General features: G+C 42.9%; 1 long non-coding RNA gene across 1 annotated transcript in view; it reads left to right on the top strand.

Annotated features, from left to right (window-relative positions):
* LOC140633458 (uncharacterized) overlaps positions 1-18816 on the top strand; it is a 32527-nt gene extending 13711 nt beyond the window's left edge. Inside the window, exons 2-4 of the long non-coding RNA XR_012031073.1 lie at positions 2627-2869; positions 10607-10794; positions 17684-18816. This is a non-coding gene — a long non-coding RNA (uncharacterized lncRNA). The remainder of the gene's footprint in view (positions 1-2626; positions 2870-10606; positions 10795-17683) is intronic.
* Positions 18817-27291: the final 8475 nt, after the last annotated feature.

The raw sequence follows: 27291 nt of genomic DNA, 5'->3' as shown, positions 1-27291 counted from the left end.
TTCGCTCCCTATGCCCACACTCCAGGGGCCAGCAAGGCTATCCTTTCCTCTAGCAGGACAGCCATGAGCTAAGTTTTAACAGGATCATGGGAATTTTTAGAGGATTTCACTCCACCTACAAATTCACCACCTTGCTGCAAAGTCCTGTGTTACCCTGTCTCACAGTCGGCTCCTCGGAGAAGAGGCTTTGAGGGGCCACCGCCGCGCCACTCACCGCTCCATCTCTTTCCCTGGAGGACGTGCCCAGCAGCGGGGGACCAAGTCTCTCTACCATGTGGTCTGGTGATATTTCCTCATTTCCTTTACATATTTTAATGCAATCAGTACAGTTCACATCTGCCGAGCAATCAAATTACCAAGTCAACATAATCCAATGAAATGCTGAAGAGCCAAATAATCAAATTCAGGTTAATATTAATTGCTATACTTTCTGCACCTGGATTCAGAGAAGAAGAGGAGACGGGAGAAGGAGAAATAGAAAGAGGAAATAGAGATCCTCTAAACACTAAATAATCACCATCACGTTCTCTGAGGTTGTTCAAAGTTTCTTGTTTTCATGCTTGCAATGAATTCTTTAATCTGGAAAAAAATAAGTATTTCTCTGTTGTTTGGTACTGAGTCCATAATTACGGGCATAGGTTAGTGTAGGCACAATGTATACAAAATCAATAGGGATGAAAGGAGTAGGTGACTAGGAGGAAGGAAATATAATTGGGTGATATTAGTATAACAGTTTCAGCATTTCTGAGCTCTTATAGCATAGAATTATTTCTCAGCTCCCTATTTATTTAATTCCTATAGTGTAAAATAATTCTGTGGCTATAAATGGATGGATCTTATGTCAAGAATGACTTTACTATAAATATGCCATACTTCTCACAAAAATGGTATCTTCTTTGCGAGGAAAGAATCTCTTCCAAGTAGAATAGGAAGTGTTAAAAAAATAAAAAATAAAATAAAATAAGGAAGTGTTAGAAATTCTTTGTTTTAAAGACTTATTTATTTATTTATTTATTTATTTATTTATTTATTTATTTTCGATGGGAGGGAGGGGGAGAGAGAGAGAGCGAGCACACAAGCAGGGGAGCGACAGAGGCAGAAGGAGAGGAAGAAGGAAACTCCCCACTGAGCAGGGAGCCCAATGTGGGGGCTCAATCCCAGGACCTTGGGATAATGACCTGAGCCAAAGGCAGATGTTGAACCAACTGAACCACCCAGGCGCCCCAGAAAATGTTAGGAATTCTTGCTTTAATCCCCATTGTTCTCTTTCATATTATTTAACTTTATGTGTTATGTCAATTTTGAATTTCGCTTTCTTCATTCAAAAAATATGGGGGGTTCCTAATATTGATCGTGTCTTATTTACTATTATTAAATCTGATCATACATGTGAAGTGTTAGGAAACCATGATACGACCATGTGCAAGTGGGTTGCCAGTGTGATGCAGTTAATTTTAGAAAGTGACGGTGAGAAAATCTGAATAAAACATGGACTTCAGTAAGTAATGATGTATTAATACCAGCTCACGAATTATGACAAATATACAATTTAAGATGTTAGTAACAGGGACATCAGGCGTGGCGTATGGCATTCCTCTGTAGTATCATCCCAACTTTTCTGCAAATAACACATATTTCTTTTTTTTTTTAGCACATATTTCAAAATGAAAAGGTTAATTAAAAAATTAAAAACAAAAAGTTAAAAAAACAGGGGGAAAGCAGAGGAAATGAGGACACATAGTTTCACCGCGGCATGGTATTTGGGTCAAGGAATGAATCAAGACCATATTCGTAAGTTTAATTACGAGTGGAGCCTAAGATGATCCACTCGGGGATGAACATGTACACGCCTCCCAAGGCAGCATGCGTCACACCCATCATTTTCACAGAACGAGAGGGCTCTGCTTGTATCCTAGTACCTGCACGGCCACCACACCAGCCCAAACACGACAAGAGGAATGGCTTTGTACTTCCAGGCCGTGTTGTGGTGGCATCTGAAATCCCAAGGACTGACATGACACCTCATTGAGCTGCTATGAATTGTGCATCGTGACCTTGGGAAATATGTTGGCGGCAGCACTTCCGTCTCGCTGACACACCTCTCCCCAGACACAGTCCTCAGGCAACAGTCTGGTGAGATAGGCGGGCGGCTGGACTGGAAATGAAAACGTCTTCCCTAAAAGAGAACTTTGTGTGGCCTGTTAATTTATAGCTTCCTCCGGAGTCTTACTTCTTTTCCAGACAGACAGACAAGTAGAGCAGCTTCAGAGTCTAGAATGAGACAAATTTCATATTCAGGCTAGCATCTTTTTGGTCTTAGAAAAATTTTATCAGTGGATTGTGAAATAGTCATCTCTGCTTTACATCTAAATCATGCCAAAGGAAGGGTAGGGCTCAGAACCTCCTGAATTGTGTTTTGCATTAATCAGGCTCACCTTGGGAACCAAAATTCAGCACTTTTTTTTTTTTTTTAAATCGAAGCAATGAATGATCGGAGCCATCCCTTTGCGCGTATAAAGAGGTCCACATCATTGGAGAGACCATGGCTAGACCTGGAAAAACAGCTTTGCATTGTTTGGGCAAAGCAATGCCAAATCATTCTCTCCCTCCTCTCCTCCTTCTGCAGGTACTGCCCGAAGCCCTCCCGCTCTCCTGTCACCCACGTCACTTTGCATAACTGCTCCCTGTGTCACCTGCGAATGGTCTCACCTTCTCCCCCTCACGGCAGAGCTCTTGAGGGGGCACAAAAGCCGCAGATGTCCAAGGTCAGCCTTCTGAGCGAGATGGAACTGCCCTCTCACATGCCATTGTCACCTGGAAGCCCTGATTGGCCTTGTCACCGCAGGGAGGCCAGAGCCACGCCGTTGGGGTACGCTGACTCACCCATCCTGGGAGACGTGCACTGCTCCTTGGCACGTACCTGCCCGTTTCAGTGCAACCGTCCTCCCCACGGGACACGCAGGGCCCCAGCTCAGAGCCGAGTGGCAAGTCAGTGGTGTTTGCTCATAATGACTCTCATTATGAGATGCTCATTTGATGCCATAAACTGTTTCTTTTTTAAATTTCGTATTACATCAGACAGACCCAGGCGCAGCAGCACAAGTAGAATGAAGCCCTATGTGCATGTCATCCCGCGCCCACGTTCCCCAACCTCGTCTGTAGGTGGGATCTCACGCCTCTCATTCTCCCGCCTGCCTTCCTCTCTGTCCTTTTCTCCCCCGATTGCTGGAGTACTTAAGATAAAATTTTGGCAACATGTCATTTAGCCTCCAGATACTTCATCCCATGTTTCTAATTAGAAAGGAGACGTGTACATGTCAGGTTGTAGGACAACCCTATAATCATACCGAAGAGGATTTTTAAAAAAAGAATCTGTCAGGTCATATAATAACTTGTCCATATTCAAATGTTTTAATTGTCTTAAATATATATAGGGTTGTTTTTTTTTTAATTCTTGTTTTCAGTGAATCGGGATCCGAGTGGGTTCTGAATATTGAGTTTGTCCTCCACGTTCTCCCCCGTACAGTGTTCTGTGTGTCCTCCTTGTTGGTATGTGGGACTCACACCAGACCCAAGAACAGCGTCAAGCCTGCGTTCACCTCTTCCCCCACTCAGGCCCGGGGTCGGGGGGGTGGTGGTGCTTGATGAAGGGTGAACAGTGCAATATAGGAGGAGCTACTTTGACCCTCCTGTAGCCTGTGGCTTCCAATACTGGGTTTTAATTTTTCCCATTACAAAAGCAATTGATCCTGAGGGTCCTTAACTCTACTAAGCCCAAGTGAGAGGTGAGCGAAGAGAAGAGAGAGAAGCCTTGTGCTGGAAGACAGAAGAGGTGAGAAAGGAACCAGAATCTATGAAATATTTTTTGCCTTCATAGTTTTAGGGAGAAATAAAATCAGGTTTTTTGTGAGAAATGAAATTTTTTTGTCATAGGGGAAAACTGAAAATGATGGTAAGGCACTTTCCTGGGGTAGACAGTGCTTTGCGTTAGCTAACAACGTGGGAAATCAGGAGAGAAATAGTTTCAGCTCTTAGACCTGTCAATTTGAAATGTGACTTACCTTCTTTTTTTTTTTTTTTTTTTTTAAATTTTTATTTATTTATGATACTCACAGAGAGAGAGAGGCGCAGAGACACAGGCAGAGGGAGAAGCAGGCTCCATGCACCGGGAGCCCGACGTGGGATTTGATCCCGGGTCTCCAGGATCGAGCCCTGGGCCAAAGGCGGCGCCAAACCGCTGCGCCACCCAGGGATCCCGTGACTTACCTTCTTTAAACCCCACTGTCCTATATAAGATGGGAGCAGGTGTACTTGCCCTCAGAGGAATTTGGTACCTTGACGTGACTTTGCTCTTGCAAACAGCTGGTCAGATCATAAAGCTTAACTAGTAATCCTGTGGCCCTGGTCGCCGTGGTTTATGCACTCCAGTCATAAAGGTTGGTTTTTGAAACTTTGAACCACCAGAAATGGGGAGGTCAAGTCTTTGGGGACGGGGGTCTTGTGTTCCCACCCATGCTAGCATGTTCGGCGTTTCCTCATGCTGGGAGGGTCATGATGAACACATGTGGATCTCTTCCGGTGTAGTCGTCTTAGAAACGCCTGCCTTGGTTCCTCCCTTTGGCTCCAGAGTGTGATGAGGACTTGCTCTTGGAGCCAGGGTTCTGAAATTCTCCGCGGCAGGGCTTTGTGTAGGCTACGTTTAAGGTAGGCCGGAGGGCCCTAGGTTCTGACATGAGTGCTGTCAAGTCCTTTGGAGCAGGGCAATGGTGGGCTAGGCTTGGAAGTAGCGGGGCTCGGGTGGGCTGGCTGCTGTGTTGAGTAACACCACACCAGGTGGATTATAGTTGATGGTGTGCCCTGAAGGCGCCTGAATAGAAGCTTTTTCATCTGTCCTTTCTCACCACCCCGTCTTCCCGGAAGATCCCTTGTCTTGGTCTTGCCTCTCTGGTCTCCATCTGTCCAAGACCTGACTCCAGAGTGGGCTTCATCCCTAGACTACTGTCTACACTCCATGGAGCTTGTGGTCGAGTGGATCTGTGGGCTAACAGAATGGGGCGGGGAGCCCAACTCGAGCTTGCAGAGGTCTATGGATTCAGCGCAACCCCAATCAAATCTCAGAGAACTATTTGATAGATACAGACAAATGTAATAGTCATCACAATTTAAAAATAATCACAACAATTATTATTATAATCCAATCTTAGAAAGATTTCATCTCATACCACTTATGGCTTTTGTGTTTACACAAATAATTGACATCCATCTTGAAAACACTTAAAATCTAAATGCTTTTTTGGGGGGGAGCATGTCAGACTTTTAAAAATGTATCTGGTTCACACTATCCATATATACACTTCACAAACTAACTGGAAGGCTCTTGTCCTTAGCTCTGCGCTCTCCAGGCCTTCCCCCAGACATTCCTCCTCTATTGCTTTTCCTTGACAAAACATTCTCTCTCCCTTCAGAAAAGAAAGCCCCTGAGTGTGAGCTTACAGAGGGACCACCAGCTTTCAACTTGGCTAACAAACATCCAAATTCCACATTCTTGTCTGAAATTAATGGTCATATGATATACGAAGACCATAATAAACAGAAACATCTGTGTTTAATTATTACAGAGTCAATAAAAATAATTATTAATGTCTTAAGTTATAACATTTATGGCTCTCAAATAAATGTGTTTTATGTATTGTAATATTAAATGGGATGATACTTTTATCATCTCAGTACCTGGAGATGGTTTAAGTTCAGCTTTATGAGGTTGCATTCAATGATATATCACTGATACAACAATCTCTGGACTTTAAGTGCCTCAGACTTACAAATGTCACATACCTGAAATGATGTGAAAATATGACGTAATGTCGTATACAGAGCTTTGTTGCAGTAAAACCTACAGGTGGGTGTTTACACATCATATCACTAATGTGGCTCAGAGCACACATTCATTCATAAATTTGGTTGGAGATGGCTTATTCTCTGTGTGTGTCCCAATATCAGATGACACCAGATATGAAATACTAAAGGACAAGCAGAGTAGATGTTTAATTACCGTCCTCTATGATAATGTTCGGTCTATGTGCCCGAACAACCTTAAAATCTCGAGAAAGGTATTTAGACCTAACGTCAGCCATTTTCAAAATTTTCTGAGTATGGTTCATCTTTTACCGTGTGTCCTGGTGTATTTTAACTTTCTATCTGCTCTTTAATCATAGCTAATTAGGAGACTTGACTTCCTTGTCCTACTGGACTTAGGCCAACCTCGTAACTACAATGGGCATAAGTGTTCCATTAATTACCGCTGCTGGTTCATCGGTAACTCCTCCCATCGCATTTTTCCTGAACGTGTTTCATGTTGCAGTGGTTCACTTTATTCCCAGAGCAGCAGATTTAATGGTGTGTCTAGGTACCTCTCTCTCAAAATGTGAGAGGAGGAAGCCTGCCGCCTTGATGTGCTAAGTCCTCTCAATGGAGAAAGGTAAGCAGGAGAGATCTCACAATAAAGCACCTTGTCTCATTGAAAGCCGATTTCACGCGAGCGCCTTTATCTCACACATCCCTCCACGATGCATTTGGAACAATGGAATGATTTATTTATTAGAGGACATTGTGGCACCTCAGTTATTTTGCAAAGAATCGGTTATCTTCATTCCAACATTTATTGACAGAAAGAGGAAGAGGGCGAGATCTACACCGGTTTGATTTTCTTAAATTACAATCAATGAGATTTGGGCTTTGATAAATGATTCCTTCCCTGAACAAAGAAAATTCAATATATCTAATATTAATCTCATCTTTATGTCTTCCAATGAAGCTTTTCACCAAATTTTCCTTATTTCTATCATCATACTGCTGGTTATCAGGTTTCAACTCTGAGGTAACCCATGACTTCACACTCTTTGATGCCCCAAATCCAGTCATGAACTCTTTGCTATCAATGCTTTCTCTGCAGTGTGAGGCACATCTACCTTTTCTTTCTACCTTCACTGCCTGTCTCAAAATCAAGGTAATCACCCACCTGTAACTATGCTTTTGCCTTTACCTGCATGTAAAACTGTCTTTTCTACAACCCAAAGGACAGTTGCATTAAACATCCACTCACTGAATATCTTCCAGAGAAATCTGTTGATTAGAATTGTAATGTCAGGCAGCCCCGGTGGCTCAGCGGTTTAGCGTCACCTTTGGTCCAGGGCATGATCCTGGAGACCCGGGATCGAGTCCCACGTCGGGCTCCCTGCATGGAGCCTGCTTCTCCCTCTGCCAGTGTCTCTGCCTCTCTCTCTCTCTGTGTCTCTCATGAATAAATAAATAAAATCTTAAAAAAAAAAAAGAATTGTAATGTCTATCTAAGTAATTTAAAAATAGGTAATAAGTGATTGTTCAAAATAACAGTGACTCTCACACCACAGCGGTGGTTGGCATGGACTCAGTGTTATCCATTGGTTTTCTAGCCACAAAGATATCTTTTTTAAAAAGATTTTATTTATTTATTCATGAGACGCACACACACATACACACACACAGAGGCAAAGACACAGGCAGAGAGAGAAGCAGGCTCCATGCAGGGAGCCCAATGTGGGACTCGATCCCAGGACTCCAGGATCTCGCCCTGGGCTGAAGGCAGGTGCTAAACAGCAGAGCCACCCAGGGATCACCAACCACAAAGATATCTTAAGTTTTTCTAAAATAATCCCTTAGTGCCATTATATCACCATCTAAGTTTGGATTATCACTAAGTTTGGATAATTTGTGTTACCTAGGATCCAGTTTACCTGCCAAAATGATCAGAGCACGACATCTGAAATGCCTTCACCACTTATTAGATAGAACCCGTGAGAAGAATTTGGAAAAGGAATCTGTAATTCAAGTTAACTAACTTTCTAAATGCAAAAAAAACACAGCTGATGAAAATGCCTGAGAGCACAATCACACTTCTTTGTACATAGTAGGTGACAAACGGTGCTGTGTAAAGTATACCAGAACTAAAGGACGTCCCATGCCAACTGGCTCCACAGAAAACAGAGCCAGAGAAAGAAAATACCATCGACTCCCCAGCTCGCTTGCTCTATCCACACTCTTTACAGAAGCAGCTCATAATTGTTCTCGACGCTCAACCCACCGGGTACCCCAGACAAAGGCCCCACGGTCTCCAGTTGAACTCCATGGTGCACCCCGCCCCCAGCGCCTGCTAGCCCCACCGCCTCTCTTTTGTCCCAGGCTCAAGGGTATTTGGAGTTCCCAAACAGGACATTTCTTGGCACCTGAGACTAAACATACCAGTCTCCAGGGCCGCCCCCTTTTTGTGCTGGAGACATAAAACCCCCAGAGTCAGAATCACTTCATAAGAGGATTCACACTCCTGGTAGTGTGCACACAACAATGACACATGATTCCACTCATTCAGAAGAAAGAGAATAAAAGATTTGTGGGCCCTGCCGCTGCCCCCTCCCATTCAGCAGTGCCCCTCCTTCTGCGCCAAGACCAACCCCCCCCCCCCGAGGGCATTGCTTTACATAAAATCTTTTGCCAGAATAACCCATGGATGCTTCTTGCTCACTCTTACGAGCTGTGCTTGGAAACCACTGCCTTTAGGAGCCCTGGCTCCTAGCCCTCTCAGGGCTATCACAGCTTCCCTGTCTCCAATCTTTCAGTTTATTTACTACTTCTTTTTTTAAAGATTTATTTATTTATTTATTTATTTATTTATTTATTTATTTATTATAGACATAGAGAGAGAGAGAGAGGCAGAGACACAGGCAGAGGGAGAAACAGGTTCCATGCAGGGAGCCCGACGTGGAACTCAATTCCGGGACTCCAGCATTGCACCCTGGACCAAAGGCAGGTGCTAAACTGCTGAGCCACTCAGGGATCCCCAGCTTATTACTACTTCTCTTCGTCCTTGGCATATCATCTAAATGTCTCTTCCTCGGGGAGATCCTTTCTCACTCTCCTGAAACAAGCTGGGGTTGCTTCCGCCCTGTAACTTGAGTTTACTGCACCAGGACGGTGTGCAATTGTACCTGGTGGTGTTATGTGCTTAATCCCTGCTTCCTGGGCCGACATTCGTGCTCTGTGAGTTCAGGCCCGTTGCCTGTTTTGCTCACTATTACATCCTTTGTGATTAGCAACACATGGAACATGTTCAGTAAATAGTTGCTGAATGCATAGAGGACTAAGGTTGCAGGGAGGCACGGAGAGGAGAAAGGTCGCGTGGGGACAAATGCATGTTCCCAGTGCTATTCAGGGTGACGGGGCCTGGGTTCTGTGCCAGAAGAGGCTCAAAGGCCGAGCGTGGACAATGAGGGTCGAGACCTGTTGGAGAACGAGACAACATGCTGGGAATGCACATGGCGCTTCAACTGGTGTGATGCCCTATGCCGTTCTGAGTACTCCTTCGATGTCATAAGGACAGTGACAGGTGCTGACAGGGAGAGAGAGAGACAGAGAGAGACAGAGAGAGAGGAAAGTGCATGAAACCATGTAGGCAGGAAGGGCCAAACTGCAACAGCAGAGCATTATTCGTGCTCTCAACAAAATCCATGTAGTGCCTGGTATGGGCCAGATAAAAATCCAGGGCTTCAGTAAGGAGAGAATGAGATAGAAGTGTCAGTTGGAGGCGTTGTATTTTTAGCAGAATGGCCAGGAGTGACGCACTGAGAAGTGTCATTTTAACAGACATGAAGCACGAGAAGAAGCAAAGCATGCGAAAATCAGAGCGAGAGAGGTCAGGCATCGGGAGCCGCGGGGGTGAAGGCCCTGGGGCAGTAGTATGCCTGGTGTATTCGAAGACCAGCAAAGGGGAAGGGGGTGAGTATGTGTGTGAGGCAGGCCGTGGTCGATGTGGCCAGAATTATAAGGCTTCGAGACCATTTTACACACTGACTTCTTTCCTGAGTGGCGTGGGAAGCCACTGCAGGCTGTCGAGCAGGGACCTAACCTGGCCAACGTGCTCTACGTGGCTAGTCAGTCACCGGCTGTGAGGGGAGCAGACCATAGAGTAGAGGATGCGGAAGTGGGAAGAACTGGGATTGCGGCTGAGGAGGTGCTGGTGGCTCCATGCAAGGTGGTGCAGGTAGAGGTGCTGTGAAACTGTGGGGTTCTGGATACAGTTTAAAGATAGAGGATTTGCTGGAAGATTGCACATGAGCATAGGGAAAGGATGAATAACACGTGTAGGTTCTGGCCCCAACAATTAAGCGCAGAACACCACTCGCACTGGAACCAGGAGAGGCGCTTGTTTGATGGGGAGCAGGAGCTTATGCAGACAGGAGCCCAAAGGACCTATGTGATACGTGGTATGTACTGAATGGTTGTGGCTCCTCCAAATTCCCGTGTTGACACTTGACCCCCAAGGTCATGGTGTCAGGATGAGGGCCCTTTGGAAGGTGATGAGGTCCTCCAGTGTCCCTGTGAAAGAGACCCCAGAGAGCCCCTCACCCCTTCCCCCAGGCAAGGGCCCAGCAAAAAGAGGCCGTCCACGCTGCGGGAGATGCCGCGGGAGATGCACCAGCCTCAGCAACTGCACGGGAGACGTCACGTGGGCAGAGGGAGTTAGATGTCTGGAAACGGAGAGTACTCTCTTCATTTATTTATTTATTTTTAATAGGGCACAGAAACAGCTTGATCAACTGAGAGTGACAATGGGAAAGACCTACTGAAAGTTTCTAGGAAAAGGAAGAGCCATGGAAGCCTCTGCTAGAACAGAGGTCGGCACAGGTCTCATCCAAAGAGCCAGACGGCACATATTTTAGTTCTGCAGTATCTTCGTGGCAGGGAAGCAGCGACTGACAGCAGGTAGATCGGGGAGGGGGGGCGGTGCCACTGGGGGGGTGGCCCTGCGACCCTGATATGGGGGGGACGGCAGACTCCTGTTGGGCTGTCGGAGAGCCCAGGACTCCAGCACGGCCCTACGGCGAGGGTGCAGGGGCTTCTCCAGGTCAGGGAAACCCGACCAGGCAGGGGAGCGGCCCTCGGTCGTTGCTCCCCCAGCTGCTCGGAACAGGGGTGAGTCCTGGTCTTGCAGAGACAGTACCCCCAGCCCAGCCTGCCTCCGCCACGCTGTCCCCCACTCCGGCTATAGGGTCGGGTGTGAAACCATCTCAAGAGTCTACGATGTAATATAGGTGGGGAAATACTCTCCAGAACCCCCCCGAGGGACTTTGGGGTCAGGCCTCTGCGGGTCGGCATAATGCCCGTGGGCTGGAGCGGGCTCTGCCGACACAGGCCTCCACGCCCCACAGCCCGGTCCACCTGGTAAGGAGCCCGCCAGCCTGCAGGTGGAGAGGGACCAGCCACATGGACACAAAGCCAAGTACCCAAGTTGACAGTCAAGGAGTCCTTTCGATGTATTTTTTATAAAGCCACGCCGATCACTTGTGCACTTTGAGGCTTCGTGAGGTCTCTGTGTCCTTCTCTCTGCAGAATAACCGGTTACGTTAATCCCAAGCTTCCTACGGACAGAAGGGACTCGGATCACCTGAGTTCTTCTGTCTAAACCGCATTCAAAGCCAGTGAATTAAACTCCATGATAACTTTGCATCCATCCTGGCCCCTGGCGGTGTGGGATTCAGGGGGGCAGCATGGCCCGGGGTCCCCAATGGAAACGCAGACCCCAGGTCCCGTGCTGCCTCCCGGCAGAGGTCAGGCTCTGGCGGCCACCGGCCCCGGGGCACCTGCCGGCCCCTGTAGGCCTCCTCCGGGTTTCTGAGATGGAAAAGGACAATTACTATGAAAATGTTGTAATCATTTGGTTTCATTTCATAATTTTTGTAGGAGTCATTACAGTCCCTTGAATTGCTTGGTCATGCTGGCTAATAATTTCAGTTCTGGCCTCTAAATGTCATTCAGAAGATCTGCTAAGAAAATCAAAACGAAGAATATTAAATTATGAGGACTTGTTCCATTCGTTGCTTCTCTCCCGACCCTAAGAGCTTTATTTTTAGATGAATAATTGCATCCTTTGTACTGAGAACAAATTAATAACCGCTTGCATTTAACAATTCCAATTTCACCATCGAAAAGGCTCATGTACCCAGTCAGAATGGAATATCGCAGTGACAATTAGTTAAAATTTAGCTTGCCTTGTGGAAAAAAAAAAATCTGTATTCCAAGGGCAGCTGCTGTTAAATGGGGACATTTAGGTTACTAGGCAAATATTAAATTAGATGAGTTTGCAGGCAGCCATAAACATGCTATTTCAGAGCCTTACAAGAAGATAATAGAAGTAATAACAAATAGGCTTGGAAATCACATTTTAATTAGTCAGACAAACTGTTTTACACAGAAGCCCTGACACAGCACCGGCGATGGGGCCAGGAAGCTAGTTAAACATATAGATACGAGCCAGTCTATTTGGAAATAAAAATGTACCACTTAATAAGCAGTTTTACTCAAAATAATGACTTCTGTAAATCATTATAACTAGAGTATTATTGAATTGAGAATATACCCTATTTGACTTTATTATTATTCAATGTTATCTTTGGATACCATAACAAAATTTCATTTATTAGATGCGTTTTTCAAATAATATGAAATTTTATTAATATTATGAAATTATTTTAGTATTAATTTCATAATAGGAGTTAATTCGGTGATAGAGCCTTCTGGAGTGCTTCATTCTACTCCTGGCACCCAGTTCCTGCTGATTTTCTGTCCCCGGGCAGATTCCAGAACCAGTCACCGGCCAGCAAGTCAGTGGACACCAGATCACTTGAGAAAATGGGAGAGCTCGTCTGGTGATGCACCAGTCACGCGGCTCGGAGGCCCTCCAGTGTCCCCAAAGCCCTGGTCTATAGGCTCCCCTTCCCTGGCACCACCCTGATGCCTGGGGCTTCAGAGATGACAAGTGTATGCCCCCAAAACCTGCTCTAAGCTAGCAGAGGGAGATGGGAAAATGAGAGAGGAGTCCAGAAAAGCCCAAGTTACGTAAGTAGAGTTGCCAGTGAAATTTCAAGTAGCATAGGCCAAGCAGGGAGGCTGACGCCGCATCCCAGGAGGGATCCGCTGCAGAGAGGAAAGCTATATGTGTGGACAGTTCCCAGCCAGGGTACAGGAGAGACTTGCCGACACCCAAGTGCAGAACATGTAGGACCTAATGGTTGAAGAAATTTCTGTTTGGCAATATTGAAATCTCAATATTGAGTGAGTGGCATCACTGGAAGGGAGAATTTTCTGTCTCCTAAACCATCCCATAGACCAGGCTAACTCCTCTCCCCATCAGCGTGCTCACTGGACTACGGTGCTGTCTGTCTGAATGTCACCTGCCACACAAACTGTCTTGACTTTCAGGTTGGAAAAGCCTTATGGAGAAAAATATGCCTTATCGATGCAAGAAATGTGCTTTAGGTGTATTCTGATGCGGCTCCTGTAGGATACCCCCAGCAACCCCTCTCTTTTTGTTCAAATCCACAATGTTTCTTTTAGAAAACACAACATGGCCACATAGGCTTATTCCAGGAATGCGTGGCTGATGGAACATGAGCACGCGTGTGCGACCACTTATCACTCTCACTAATGAAAGGACTGAAACACCTTTTCATCTCAATGTATGCAGAAACACATATTCCATTCAATTCAATATCCAAAGTCTTAGAAGTCTATTTTGGAACAAGTAAGAGAATGAATTCCTTTTACCTTTATAAGACAGATGCCCCCAAAATGAAAATCTCAGCGAAAATCATTTTCAAAGGTGAGATGATAAAATTGGGGTGTTTAAATGCCAGAAATATGACAAAAACACCAGCTATTACCACTTCGTTCACGTTACACTAGATTTGCTTGTAGTGCCCTAGAAAAAGATATATCGTGGTTGAGCTACTGAACTGAACGCTGTAGTTACTGAACACTGTAAAGGTATTATCCCTACATTGTTGTGTAATTCAACAAAATACCACATTCCTCACAACTGACTTGATTTTAGTATTCCTGAGAATATTGATCATTAGATTCATAAGTTTATATGGAGAAGGAGTAGCCCAGATGTCATGAAACTCTGTTGTCCTGGAAAAGGAGTTTCACATTTAGCAGACAGGGCACTGTGGATGCCGGGAAATGAAGGACAGTTCAGTTCAAGAATAATAGTTCTTCTATTTGGGAAAAATTAGTCAAAAATTATAATTCCAATATATTAAAAACCTAAATGTAAATGGCGGATTTTAGAAACTACTGCAGATGAAGATAAATAGGCCCGTGTTGTTAAGAATTTGCAGTCATGGGGGTGCCTGGGTGGCTCATCGGTTAGGCGTCTGCCTTCAGCTCAGGTCATGATCTCGGGGTCCTGGGATCAAGTCCCGAGTAGGGTTCTCTGCTCAACAGGGGGTCTGCTTCTCCCTCTCCCTCTGCTCCTTTGCTGGTGTGCTCTCTCTTTCTCTCTCTCTCTGTCAAATAAGTAAATAAATAAATCTTTAAAAAAATAAGTAATTTGGAGTCATGGCTTCAGTAGGGTAAAAAGGTTACATGCCTTAACAAAAATCCCAAATCTCAATGGTTTAATCCATCACTTACTCTCTCCTTCCTCACATAACATCTACCACTGCTCCAAAGAACTCCCCAAACACAGATATCCTCAGAGAGGCCACATGACCATTCAAGTTGACATATTGAGTACAATTTATGTATTTTCAATGTTTTTTATTCATTCTTTTGGCATTTAGGATATGTGTGTATATATTAATATACATTAATATTTACATTAATATATATAGATAGATACAGATACAGATATAGATATAGATATAGACATAGATATAGATATAGACATATATATATATAGATAGATATAGACATACACACACAGACAATGCAAATAACCCTTAGGGACAATATGAATATATACATATATTCATTTATCAATCCAATTTCATGAAGATTTACCTCTATTTTCTTCTAAGACTTCTATAGTTTTCACTCTTACCTTTAGCTCTTCGATTTATTTTAACTTTTGTCCATGATGTGAGTCAGGATCTAACCTCCTTATTTTGTGTGTGGAGATCCAGTTTTATCACCACTATTTGTTGAAAAGACTCCCCTTTTCTCCAGCAAGTGGTCCTGGCACTTTTCAGAAATTATTTGACCCAACATACAAGGGTTTATCCTGGGCACCGTACATGTTTTCACAACTCACAGCTTTTGGCCCTGGGTGAGGTCCAAGTTAGAAAAACACGAGGAAAGCATCTGTCCGAAGTCCTTTGGGAGACCAGATGAGTTAGAACAGACATGGTTTGCAAATAAGGTCTGCTCTGCTTTCTTGGGGATGGGGCCAGGCCCCACACAAATGACATGGACACTGAACCTCAGAACCTCCACTGAGCTGGGAGGAAGTGAGAGGGGCCCAGATTCAAATCACCAAGATGCTTTCTGCCATTTTTAACTTGACTTTGTCTTTTTTAAAAAAAACTTGTATTTATTTAGACACAGAGAGAGAGGTGGAGACACAGGCAGAGGGAGAAGCAGGCTCCCTGCAGGGAGCCCAATGCGGAACTCGATCACAGGACCCCAGAGTCACGCCCTGAGCCAAAGGGTCAACCACTGAGCCACTCAGATGCCCCTTGACTTTGTCTTGATTCGGAGTTTGTAACACTCTGTTTTCCAGGGTCTGACAACCTTGGTTCTGGAAGTTTCTGCTTGTCTTTTAATGTTTCTTTTGGGGAAGGGCACTTGAAGTTCCCTCTTCTGATGTTTTGTTAATGTCACTTCTTCAGAATGCTTTATATATTTTCTTTTATTTTTTAAAAAGATTATTTATTTATTTATTTATTTATTTATTTATTTATTTATTTAGTTGAGAGAGAGAGACAGAGACAGAGACAGAGGGAGAAGCAGGCTCCATGCAGGGAGCCTGATGTGGGACTCGATCCCGGGTCTCCAGGGTCACACCCTGGGCTGAAGGCAGCACTAAACCGCTAAGCCACCCAGGCTGCCCTGCTTTATATATTTTTAAAAAATACACTGAAGCACAACTGGAAGGATAGATGTCATAGAAGAAGGAAGACGTGAGCAGGACACGAGGGACTTTCCTACCCCACGAACATACAGTGAACTGTTGAAGCAGCCCTTAGGGATGAGTCTACAAGCTGAATGGAAAAAAAAAAAGCAAACAGCCACAAGAATATGCAGGGTAGTATATGCCAAAGGTGACATCTCCAATTACCATGGAAAGGAGGAGGTGATTCAACAGTTGTGGGGTAATAGGTGAACCATCTGAAGAGAACCCCACAGACTATGATTTAGGCACAAATTAAATTACTGCTTTCAGCTCTTACCACTTAGTAAAGGTGGTTATATAATATCAAGTTCTGCAGAAGAAATTTCTGATACATTCCCTAAAGAAAACAACAAAAGAAACCACACACAATAAATTATTCAACTATCAAAAGATGAGTGACAACCTGGAATATCTATTTCTGGTGTCTTTTAGAAAAATACTTACCTTAGCATTAGAAGGTAAGTATTTACTTAGCATTTACTCAATATTGTAAGTAAATAGATACTAAGTAAAATTCTCAATATTTTACTCAAGAATAATATTTAGCATTTAATAATGATATAATAAGTATGAAGTTCCATATTGAAACGATAATTTTTAAATATTATCTAGAATCATTTATCAATAGTGTGGTAAACCACTTAAAACATTTTTAACTACTTCTGAAGCTAAACCTTCAAATGTCTTCTGAACATTTCTTCTCAAGAATTTACATTGTTTGATTTTTTAAAAAATTTGTAGAAGTATTTATTTATTTATTTATTTATTTATTATTTGATAGAAAGCAGAGGGAGGGGCGGAGGGAGAGGGAGAAGCAGACTACACGCTACGCACAGAGCCCGATGTGGGGTTCCAACCATGACCCTAAGGTCATGACCTGAGCCAAATCAAGAGTCAGATGCTCAACCACTTGAGATATGCAGGTGCCCCAAGATGTTACGCTGTTTTAAACCAATGCAGACCTTTTTTTTTTTTTTTTTTTGGACACTTAGTATATTCCTAATTTTTGCTGATCATGAAAGGACTGTGATAAATATCTCACATATGCAACTTTGCACCCATGCCTGATAATCCCTTTGGCAAAAATTTCTTATCGTTTATCTCATTGGATTTTGAACTTCTCACTCCCTTGATTTACATAGCATTTGTGTGTATGTGTGTTCTCATACATGTTTTATTAAAAATAACTGTGCTTAGTTTTCTTATCCTTTATTAAAGTCTTTGTCTTCTAAAAGAGAAATGATATTTATTCTTTGCTTTAGTAATAGAAAAGATTCTTCTCTGAGTGCATTGGTTTATTTTCTTCTTTTTGTATTCTTAATTTAAATGTCTAATCAACTCTCTCAAGGTCTTCTTTTTTAATTTAATTAATTAACTTTATTTTTAAAAATATTTATTTATTTGAGAGAGAGACAGAGAGACAGAGACCGCAGGAGTGGGGAAGAGAGGGAGAAGCAGACTACTCGCTGAGCAGGAAGCCCAATGTGGGGCTCGATCCCAGAACCCTTAGATCATGGCCTGAGCAGAAGGGAGACGCCTTGCCCACTGAGCCACCCAGGTGCCCGTGTGAGGGTGTTCGCTTATCCATTCCTGTGCTCTACATGAAGATTGTAGCACGCTCTAACATGTTACGAAGACGTAACATGTATTTCTCTTTGGTGTCTTATTTCTCTTATCCTGTTTTCCTTTATTTTTCAGGTTTTCTGCAGACTGTTTTATGACAGTCTAACAAGTCAGGAAGAAATGACTCCACAGATAAAATGTTTTACGAAGTAAGGATTTACAAAATAAAGGGAAGGAAAAATGAACGGTTGGCAGGTGGAAGACATGGGGAGATGAGACTTGTGGTTTCCAACCCAAGAGCAGATTGTGCAGAGAAGCAGGATCTTGGTCACCAACGAGCATGAGCTCAGGCAGGCACAGTTTTCCAGCCCAAGCAGATAAATGGAATCATTAACAAACAGAAATCACTACCTTCTCTTTACTTGCACATTTTTCTGCTGTTTGAATAGGCAGAAAATTTATTCGGGCCACGTGTGGCCGGAGGAGGTTTTCTGGAGGACGTGGCAGGTGGTGGTGAGCAATGGCTTCCCCAGGCGCCGCGTTAGCGGCTGATGCATTTCTTAGAGCAGAATTTTAGACACAAACCTTCTCTCTCTCTCCTGCCGGCATTGAACACATCTTAGTGTCATGGGTGGGAAAGGCTCCTGCCATCCCGTACGTCTCCTGCTGTTCCCTTTGCCTGGCCGATGCCATCCCACCACTGCAGGCCCCTCTTCTGCTAATTCTATTCATCCTTAAGGTCTCAGGCTAAACACGGCTGAAATCTGGGGACGTTTCCTGACCTCAGAGGACACCAGGCCATTGCTAGATGCTGTCTTTGTCCTGCGTGTCTCTAGAGCACTTGCACACTTGAAGCTCTTAATTGCTCAATGGTTCTCTTTGTTGCTTGAAGTAAAGCTTCCAGGAGCTTAAGAACCTCACATCTTCACCGTGTGCATGTAAACACCTAAAGTCTTAGAGGCCTTCTCCGGCCACGCAGGCCAGCTGGCTTGTCCTCCAACATGCAGCCACACTCCTGCCTTGGACCTTCCTCCCAAAGATTTGCTCTATGTGAAAAGCTCTTCTCTCATGTACCTGCTTAGCCCACATCTTCACTTGCATCAAGACTTTGTGCAAATGTAACACACAGAGTTGCTGATTCACTGTGCTGCATGCCTGAAAGGAATCTGAGGTTGTCTATCAGCTGTAATGCAGTAAACAAAACAAAACAAAATAATAGAACAGAAGAATCAAGGGGTGGGAGGTGGAGGAAATGGGTGAACCCTTTAAAAAATAAATTGAATAAAATCTTGAAATATATGTATGGAAATTTGTGCTCTTATTCTCTGCAGAAAGAGTCTCTATGACTTAATATATTTTCTTTTCCTTTCTCAAGATTTTATTTATTTATTCATGAGAGACACAGAGAGAGAGGCAGAGACACAGGCAGAGGGAGAAGCAGGCTCCCTGCAGGGAGCCCGATGTAGGACTCGATCCCAGGACCTTGGGATCATGACCTGAAGGCAGAAGCTCAACCGCTGAGCCCCCCAGGTGCCCAAACTTAATACATTTTCTTAACTCATGATAATTTGAATTACTGCTTGTGTTAACTGTCTTGCAACCTCATTGGAATGTTTATTAGGAGTTTTGTTCGGGTGAGAAATGTGATTATCCTTGAATCGATACAACTGCCATTTATATATTTATAATGTTAAAAATTATTTTTGGAATATTAACATACAATGTCTGATTAGTAAAACTCTTATCCTTTTGGTTATACCAAATCACTTCTTTGTTTGGCTTGAGGATTTCCACCTGAAATCCTTTACTACTAGCAAATTAAACAAAATATCATTAGATTTGATAAAATGAAAATTCAACATCTATGTGAATTTTATGAAAATTGGCCCTTGGATGAAGTCTTTGCCCAACGGGGCTGCATATTGAATGAGAAAAAATTAAAAAGCAAAAAACTCAAAAAATTCAATTGCATATTATTCTCAACTTACAGGTGTGAGTGCTTCCTAGCTTCCTGGGGGCACTTTCATTGCTTCCGTGATTTCCACTTTCATTATTCCGGGCCATGTATCCATCTTGTTAAAAAGTAACGTTATCCTGAGCTAGATCACAGAGCTGCCCTAGTCTCAGGTCAGGTCTCAGAGAACATCTAGTCCAATCCTCTTTGCAGATGAGGGGTCTAAGTGTCAGAGCACAAGACAGACTTGGCCAAGTCCATGCCACTCACTGACCCAGACCCAGAGGTAGAACCAAGTGTCTGGGCCATGCTTCTGTTCAGCAGCTGATGTTCAGAGGTGCTGGAAATGATAGGACCAAAACTCACACCTTTGAGTGATGTAAAACATACTGTCCAGGGGCTTAATAGCACAAAAAATAAAAAGTAGATGCATCTGATATAGATAATAATAAACACTGCTAGTTTCTGAAATTAGCATGTAGAAAATTTTTAGCTGCTCAAAATATACAGAAGCTGATAAAATTCAAAATGGAACCAGGTGCGCCTCAAATACCCACTTGTACCCAAACCCAGGCATGTGTCTCACTAAGCTGGCTGATGGTTTTGAAGGAACAATGGGAATGATGAAATAAATCGATGCCACATGATCAGTAGTTGTTATTCTTATCTTATAAGCTTTTTTTTTTTTTTTTTTTGGTAAGTTGAGTATGAACCAAATTAAATTGTCCCCAAAATATGAGCCAAAGGATTACCTTTCTTGCTGTTCCTGTGAAGCACTAAATCCTGGGCAAAGGAAAGCCAGGAAGCCATTCCAATCAATACATTTTTTAATGCTACCATTAATGAATGTTACCTCATTAGTGATCTAAAATTTAAGCAATCATGCTAAGATTTCTCTACCATAAGGGAGAGTGAGAGATTGGGTGGAAGGCAGTAAATTTGATAGGGATATAAAGCTACATTCCTTAGAATAAACAAGAACTTGATAAATATTCATTGACGCTCCTCCTATTCAAGATAGCAATTCATAACAATTGCAAAGAATAAAATAAAAAGAGTAATTAGAGATGATTAGAATTCTCAAAATCATGCACTCAGATGAAATGAAATATTTCTTCAGAAATCTTCAAATGACAATTTTCTGAATTAATTTTAAGTTTGCATAACTCAGAATGATCTGAACCTATCCTACTGATTACTCATGCTGAGAGAATATAATTATGATGATTCTAATATTGTTCAAAATAATTACTGCGGTTCAGCAAGTTCAACATAAACTTGCACTAATATGAGACTATTTGGAGATAATGTAAAGATAATCATGAACAAAATCTGGAAGGAATATTCAAGTCTTAGACCTGATAACCAGGCTGAAATCCTAGATAATGCTTCTGAAATAAACTTGGCATTGTTTTTTGTTTGTGTGATTTTATCATCTTTCCTTGAAATGGGTGCCTGCTTTAACTTTAAATTATGTTTTTCTTTTTTAATATATTTTAAAGATTTTATTGAATTATTTTTTATATAAGTTTATCTTTATTGGTGTTCAATTTGCCAACATATAGAATAACACTCAGTGCTCATCCCATCAAGAGCCCCCCTCAGTGCCCATTACCCAGTCACCCCCACCCCCCTCCCACCTCCCCTTCCACCACCCCTAGTTCGTTTCCCAGAGTTAAGAGTCTCTCATGTTCTGTCTCCCTTTCTGATATTTCCCACTCATTATTTATTAAATTAAAATCAAAATAAAGATGGCCATGCACCTTACCATTATACCAATTCCTCAATGGACTTGAAAAGCATGATATGTTTTGAAGGCAAAGGAAATCCATATGAAAACTATCCATAACTCTAACTTAAAATTTGAGACTCTCCATATGCCACTGATTCTTCCTTAAGATTGATTACCAAACGTTTCAGGTTGAAAATAATGTCAAAAGTAGAGAAAAACAAATCAACCCATAATTTAAAATTGTATTTGTTCATTCATTCTTCATTCACTTATTCATCATTTATTGAGCTCATCACTTGTTGAGCTCCTATTACATCCATGCTCTGACATTTGTGCAGGAACCTCCCCGATGGCCATGTTTCCCAGATTTAACTAATCATAACATTCACTTGGAATTAATGGCAACAATCTTTACAAAGTAGCTTTTGTCCTCTTGCACATTGTCCCAAATTTTAAGATGCAGTTCCAGCCCCAACGTCATATTCATACTCAAGGCAGTAGGAAGAAGGAATGAGACTGGTGTCTAAACCAGACAAGCAAAAGCATGGCCCCAGTCCTTAGAGTTCTTGGCTATTGTGTTTTGTTGGCCAGAATGTGGCCCAAGGGCTACTCTCTGCTGCAAATGAATCAGGAAAATGTGCATTTTGTCCAGACTTCTTGCTTTCCTAAACAAAATTAAGGCTTAGTTATCAATAAAGAGGGAAAGAATGTGCACTGAGTAGACAACTACAGTGTCTGCTAAGTAATCCATGAGTGAGGTTCAGAGTTGTAGGAAAATAATAGGCTTGAATAAAATCAGCCTGTAAGTACTGTTTCTTCTTACTGGTTATTGAGACCAAGTGTGACACTGCCCTTCTCCCTCCTGCATACCTTCAGAATCTGTCGGCTGAATTATCTCTTTCTTCTTCAAGAATGCCCTTCATTCTTCTTTCTAATCGAGACGTGTCTGTTTCAACAAAGCTATCTGAATGAATGTCCACAATAACATTTCTAAAAAGGAATCTCAAAACCATAATTATAATTATTCAGTGTTTATTCACAGAAGTGTTGATGTAATCTGCACACCCAACAATGTGCGTTGGCTCGATAACTTGGAGAACACTCATCCAAATGAACAATATGTAGCAGTTAACGTGGAGATCTGAGCAATAAACCATGATGAATTAGAAAGATAACTCATGGCAGTGTTCATTAACAGAATGAACAGGTCTTTGTTTTATTTTACTTTTATGATTTACTTATTTATTTTAGAGAGGGAGAGTGAGAGGGACAGAGGGGGAGGGAGAGAGAATCTCAAGCCAACTGCCCTCTGAGCGCAGAGCCCGATTTGGGGTTCAATCTCAAGACCCTGAGATCACAACTTGAGCAGAAACCAAGAGCTGGACGCTTAACCAACTGCACCACCTGAGCGACCCGACACTGGCAAGTCTTTAATAAAATGTTCAATGTCATCAGCTTTATATAGATGTGGTTATATATAAAAATTAGGTGTGTTTATTGATCTCTGTTAATGTGTTTTTCAGGGTGATGGTATTGGAGACTAATTTTACTTTCTTCTTTGGCTTGTTCACTATTTTATTATTTATTTATTTATTTATTTATTTATTTATTTATTTATTTATTTATTTATTTTAGGGAGATCACGCATGGATGAACCTGGGATGGAGGGAGGGGCAGAGGGAGAGAATCTTAAGCAGATTCCCCAATCAGTGCAGAGTCCATTGCTGGTCTCCATTTTAGGATACTGAGATCATGACCTGAGCTGAAACCAAGAGTTGGACACATAACCAACTGAGCCATCCAGGTGCCCAATTATTCACTATTTTAATTAAGTCAAATCTAGTATGAATTTTTTGGTAAACTTTGGGGAAGGAGGCAGTATGAGACTCTTGGGAAACAGGGTTGCGCGTCAAGGTTTTAGTGTATCAAAAGTGTTGAAATGGAAGAGGAGACAGTGAAGTCTAAGGAACATGTGAGGGTTTTCCTATATCCAGTCCAGTTTGACGCAAGTTTCTTCAGCTTTTTCCCTTAGGTGGACAATGTGTTATTATTACTTAAAGTTCTATTTGTTATTTTTGCTCTTACAAATTCATTTCCTAAATTAAATACACATATGCTACTTAGGAGCCCTGGGTTGCCCATAATTTTTATTTATTTATTTATTTATTTATTTATTTATTTATTTATTTATTTTTATTCATTCATGAGAGACACAGAGAGAGGCGCAGAAACACAGGCAGAGGGAGAAGAAGGTTCCACTAAGGGAGCCTGACATGGGACTCGATCCCGGGTCTCCAGGATCACACCCCGGGCTGCAGGCGGTGCTAAACCGCTGTGCCACAGGGGTTGCCCCCATAATTTTTATTAATATTCCACTCCCACTGCAATTCTAAGACATGAGAATTTCTACCAACATCCTATGTTACACAGGTTCACAGTCATAGGGAACAGAGCACAGCTAGTTCAGTAAGACAGAAATTGTGGAAAAACCTCAGTTTGATAATTTGATCATCTGAGAATTTGGGAGAGGATCAAAAGCCAGCCTGTGAGACTACCCAAGAGCACCACAGTCGGCCACACAGAGAGCTCCTTGAACAGCACACCACAGGTACAGGGATCAAAGACACACAGGATGATAGCCAGAGGCTCCAGCGCTGCCACCCCGCACTGAACTCTGGCTCCAAAAGCATCACTTAGTGTTGGAAGATGCAGATGCTGTGTGTGCCCTGCTCCTGAGAATGTCATATCTGGTTCTGCACCTCAAGGCACAGATCCTGGATCACAGGCCTGTGCTCTAGCGTCAAGGGACACAGGGCATGTAGTTATTCCAGAAGAGCAGGACTCAATGCAACCCCCAAACACACAGAGGGGCTTCAGATATGCTGGGTGCCCTCAAGCAACACTTGTGTCCAATACACATTCCCCACCAGAGTGGTTTCAATATAATGTCCCAATCCCTTATCTTCCATCTAAATAATGACACACAAGAGTTGTGTCCCTTGAGCTCTTACTTACAATAATGGAAAAGGAGATGGGATAATTCCACAACCTCAAGCCTGTTTATTTTATTTTTTAAGTCTGTTTAAACTAAAACCAACCAACCAAAGAACCAACAAACAAAACAGATGCATAACAAGCAATGAAATACAAGCTTGATGAAGTTACAGCTTTATAGCCTCTTGATTACGCGTCTTTAAAAAACAAACTGGTCTTTTGATATTTTCCATCTTTTCTTCTTATTCAATCTCTTCTCTTTAACTGATACATAGCTTCCAGGAAAGTAGCTTATACTGAAGATATTTGATGAATTACTACTGAATACCATGTATATCAGGGAATTATATTTAGAATATTAGCATCCTTTTCTCTTCTGCATTTCTGTGTCACATTCATGATATTCCCATGGTTGTCTCTCCGTCATGGGCCTGGAGAAGGTGGACAGCAGTATTTCAGATAACACACTAAAAATATATGAATAATAACTTCTGAAACTCAAAATTGTATTTTTTTAGCAAGAAATGTAGGCTTAACGCCAGAATTTGTTATGGAAGGCAGGATTTTCTGAATTCAGTTAGTATGCCAAAAGTCAAGGTAAGAGGGTCTAAATCACAGATTTTCTCAAATGAGGTGGAGAAATGCTATTTCTGTTCGTCACCACCCCACCATGGGGTTTGGCCCTAAGTGTGAAGTTGCTTAGACTTTACAAAAGGGTTCCATCTGCTCCTTTGGGTTGTAAGGGTAAAGGATGAAGAAGGGACAGAGGGGGATGCAGTTAGATCATACCCAAGGGCCTCATTCGCCGCCCCAATCTCATTCACTGATGGGAGGTATCTCTGAAAACATCCCTTTGTGCAGGGAGCAAAAGGAGACCTCAGGGGCTAGTAGAACATTCTCCCCAGGCTGCCTGCAGCACACCGCACACCCCTCGCAGAAACCCTGCCTCTGGTCACTCCCCAAATGGCAGGTGCACAATGCAGGGTCACTAGGAAGGACAGAAAGAGATGGAGGTCCAGATGACCATGTATGCCCTGATCCATCCCATCGGTGCTTCAGTGCTGAAGATGGACGTGTATGAAGTAACTTGAGACTAACCGGGGTCGCTGACCCCTTTCCAAATAGGGGTCCAGGATCCCCAGCTGGCTAACTCTCCAGCACTTCACATTCCATCGTGTCACGTGTAGGCAGGGGAGGTTCCTGAGAACAGCTGTCCATGGCTTCCCTCCTCCATAGGGTGAAAAGGACTCAGAGATGAGCACGAGCACCTAGGGCAGGTAGCCGGTGTGTTAGCTAGGTATCCTGCCAGACGAGATTGCTGGATTCAGGTTGAAATGGCTTTGCAGCCAGGATTTCCAAGGCAGATGGAAGAAGCCAAAGTGAACTTGGAGCTGCAGGTGTGTTTCTGGAAACATGGAACAGCCATTCAGAGGAACATGGTCCCCGAGCAACCCCAAACAGCGTGGACAATACCCTCCCTGAGGGCCAGGGGATGGCAGGGACCCCACCCAGGTGGTGGGGGTCTACACAAAGCATCACACCAGGGCCAGTAAAGACCGACAGAGCAGCATTTCCTGTAAGAAGGTTAGACCAGTGCGACATCTAGGAGGTAAATATTTTACCCCAAAGCACAGTTTGAAATATTAGATCAGATTCACATCACTCTGTTGGAGTTGATTACGTGACCCCATACCCCAAGCCGTTCAGGACAGGATTCCCAGGGAAGAGCAGAGTGTTTATTTCTGCAGAGAAATAAATGCAGCCCCTTAATTTTGGTGGTTCAGTTCATGGCTTTACTGCAAATATGAAAGAAGGGGTCCCAGAGTCATTAACGAGGGTCCACTCTGGTGGAGATGGTGTCACCCTACGTATCCGAGTAGTTCTAGAAGAGTGCTAGTGAGGTTTGATTTAGAAAAAAACATTTTACAGAAAAACGATGAAGGTTAGACAACAACACAGAACTACAGAGAAACAATATTTCCAAATAGTAATGAGCCAAAGAAAATACCACTTATACCATCAAGATCGCTTTAACGAAGCTGGGAAATAGTAGAGCCCCCAACTTTAAACAACAGCAAAAGGTCCTGATCCGAAAGCTCAGGTGACAGCGACAGAAGATGTAGGAAAAGGGGATGGTAAGAACGCGATGAGCGAGTGAGCACTGGCCACGGCGAGCCTCTCAGTGCCTGCTGAGCCCTGGACCAGCCCGGCCTCAGCGGGAGGAGCCAATGATGCTGGGGCAGGGCACGGGCTGGGGGCAGCACCTGAGCAGGCCCAGCCCTTGGGACCCGGCACGGCTCCTGTGCGGGGAGAAATCACGAGAAATGCCCAAGTGTGTATTCAGAGCTCACACCGTAGCCCGTGCGGCATAACAGTGAGGAGGAAGGTGTAAGTCGGTCTCTTAAAAGTTTCATGTGGATGATGCAAAACACCTAGAATTGGCGCTCTGGGCATACCTAGACTGTCCTTATCACTCTCACTAACCATCCCATTCTTTGCGGAAGGTTTTAAAAAGGGTAATCCATCTTCCAAACCACTCAGAATGGATGCAATTGATTTTTGATAGATGGATGATAGTAGATAGATAAATAGATAGATGATAGGTGATAGATGATAGATAGATGATAGATAGATAGATAGATAGATAGATAGATAGATAGATAGATAGAGATAGGAGATGCATATCTGTGTGTGTGTATATATATAGTTACTTACATACTTGAGATAAACCTACAACTTGAGATGAGATGATGATATTTAGCACAAATTGTTCTATTTACTGCCTTTACGTAAAATTAAAGGGGACAACTTGATGTTGGTTACCTGCATACACTTTTGTTTTAAAACTTTACTCATCTGTTGATCTGTAAGTATAGGAATGACTGATCTCAACCACCTAATGACAGACACTGTCAAACGGCTTTCAATCTCCACCTTAGGGGTCTTAACCACTAAATATACTAGGTACATATGTCATTTATAGAAACGTAATATTTATATTTAATATATACAGTTTCTTTTTTTTAAGATTTTATTTATTTATCCATGAGAAACACGGAGAGA

The sequence above is a fragment of the Canis lupus genome, chromosome 5, assembly GCF_048164855.1.
Source record: "Canis lupus baileyi chromosome 5, mCanLup2.hap1, whole genome shotgun sequence".
Classification (NCBI taxonomy): Eukaryota; Metazoa; Chordata; class Mammalia; order Carnivora; family Canidae; genus Canis; species Canis lupus.
Note: the sequence above shows the minus strand (reverse complement) of the source record. Positions and strands in the feature narration are given on the sequence as shown.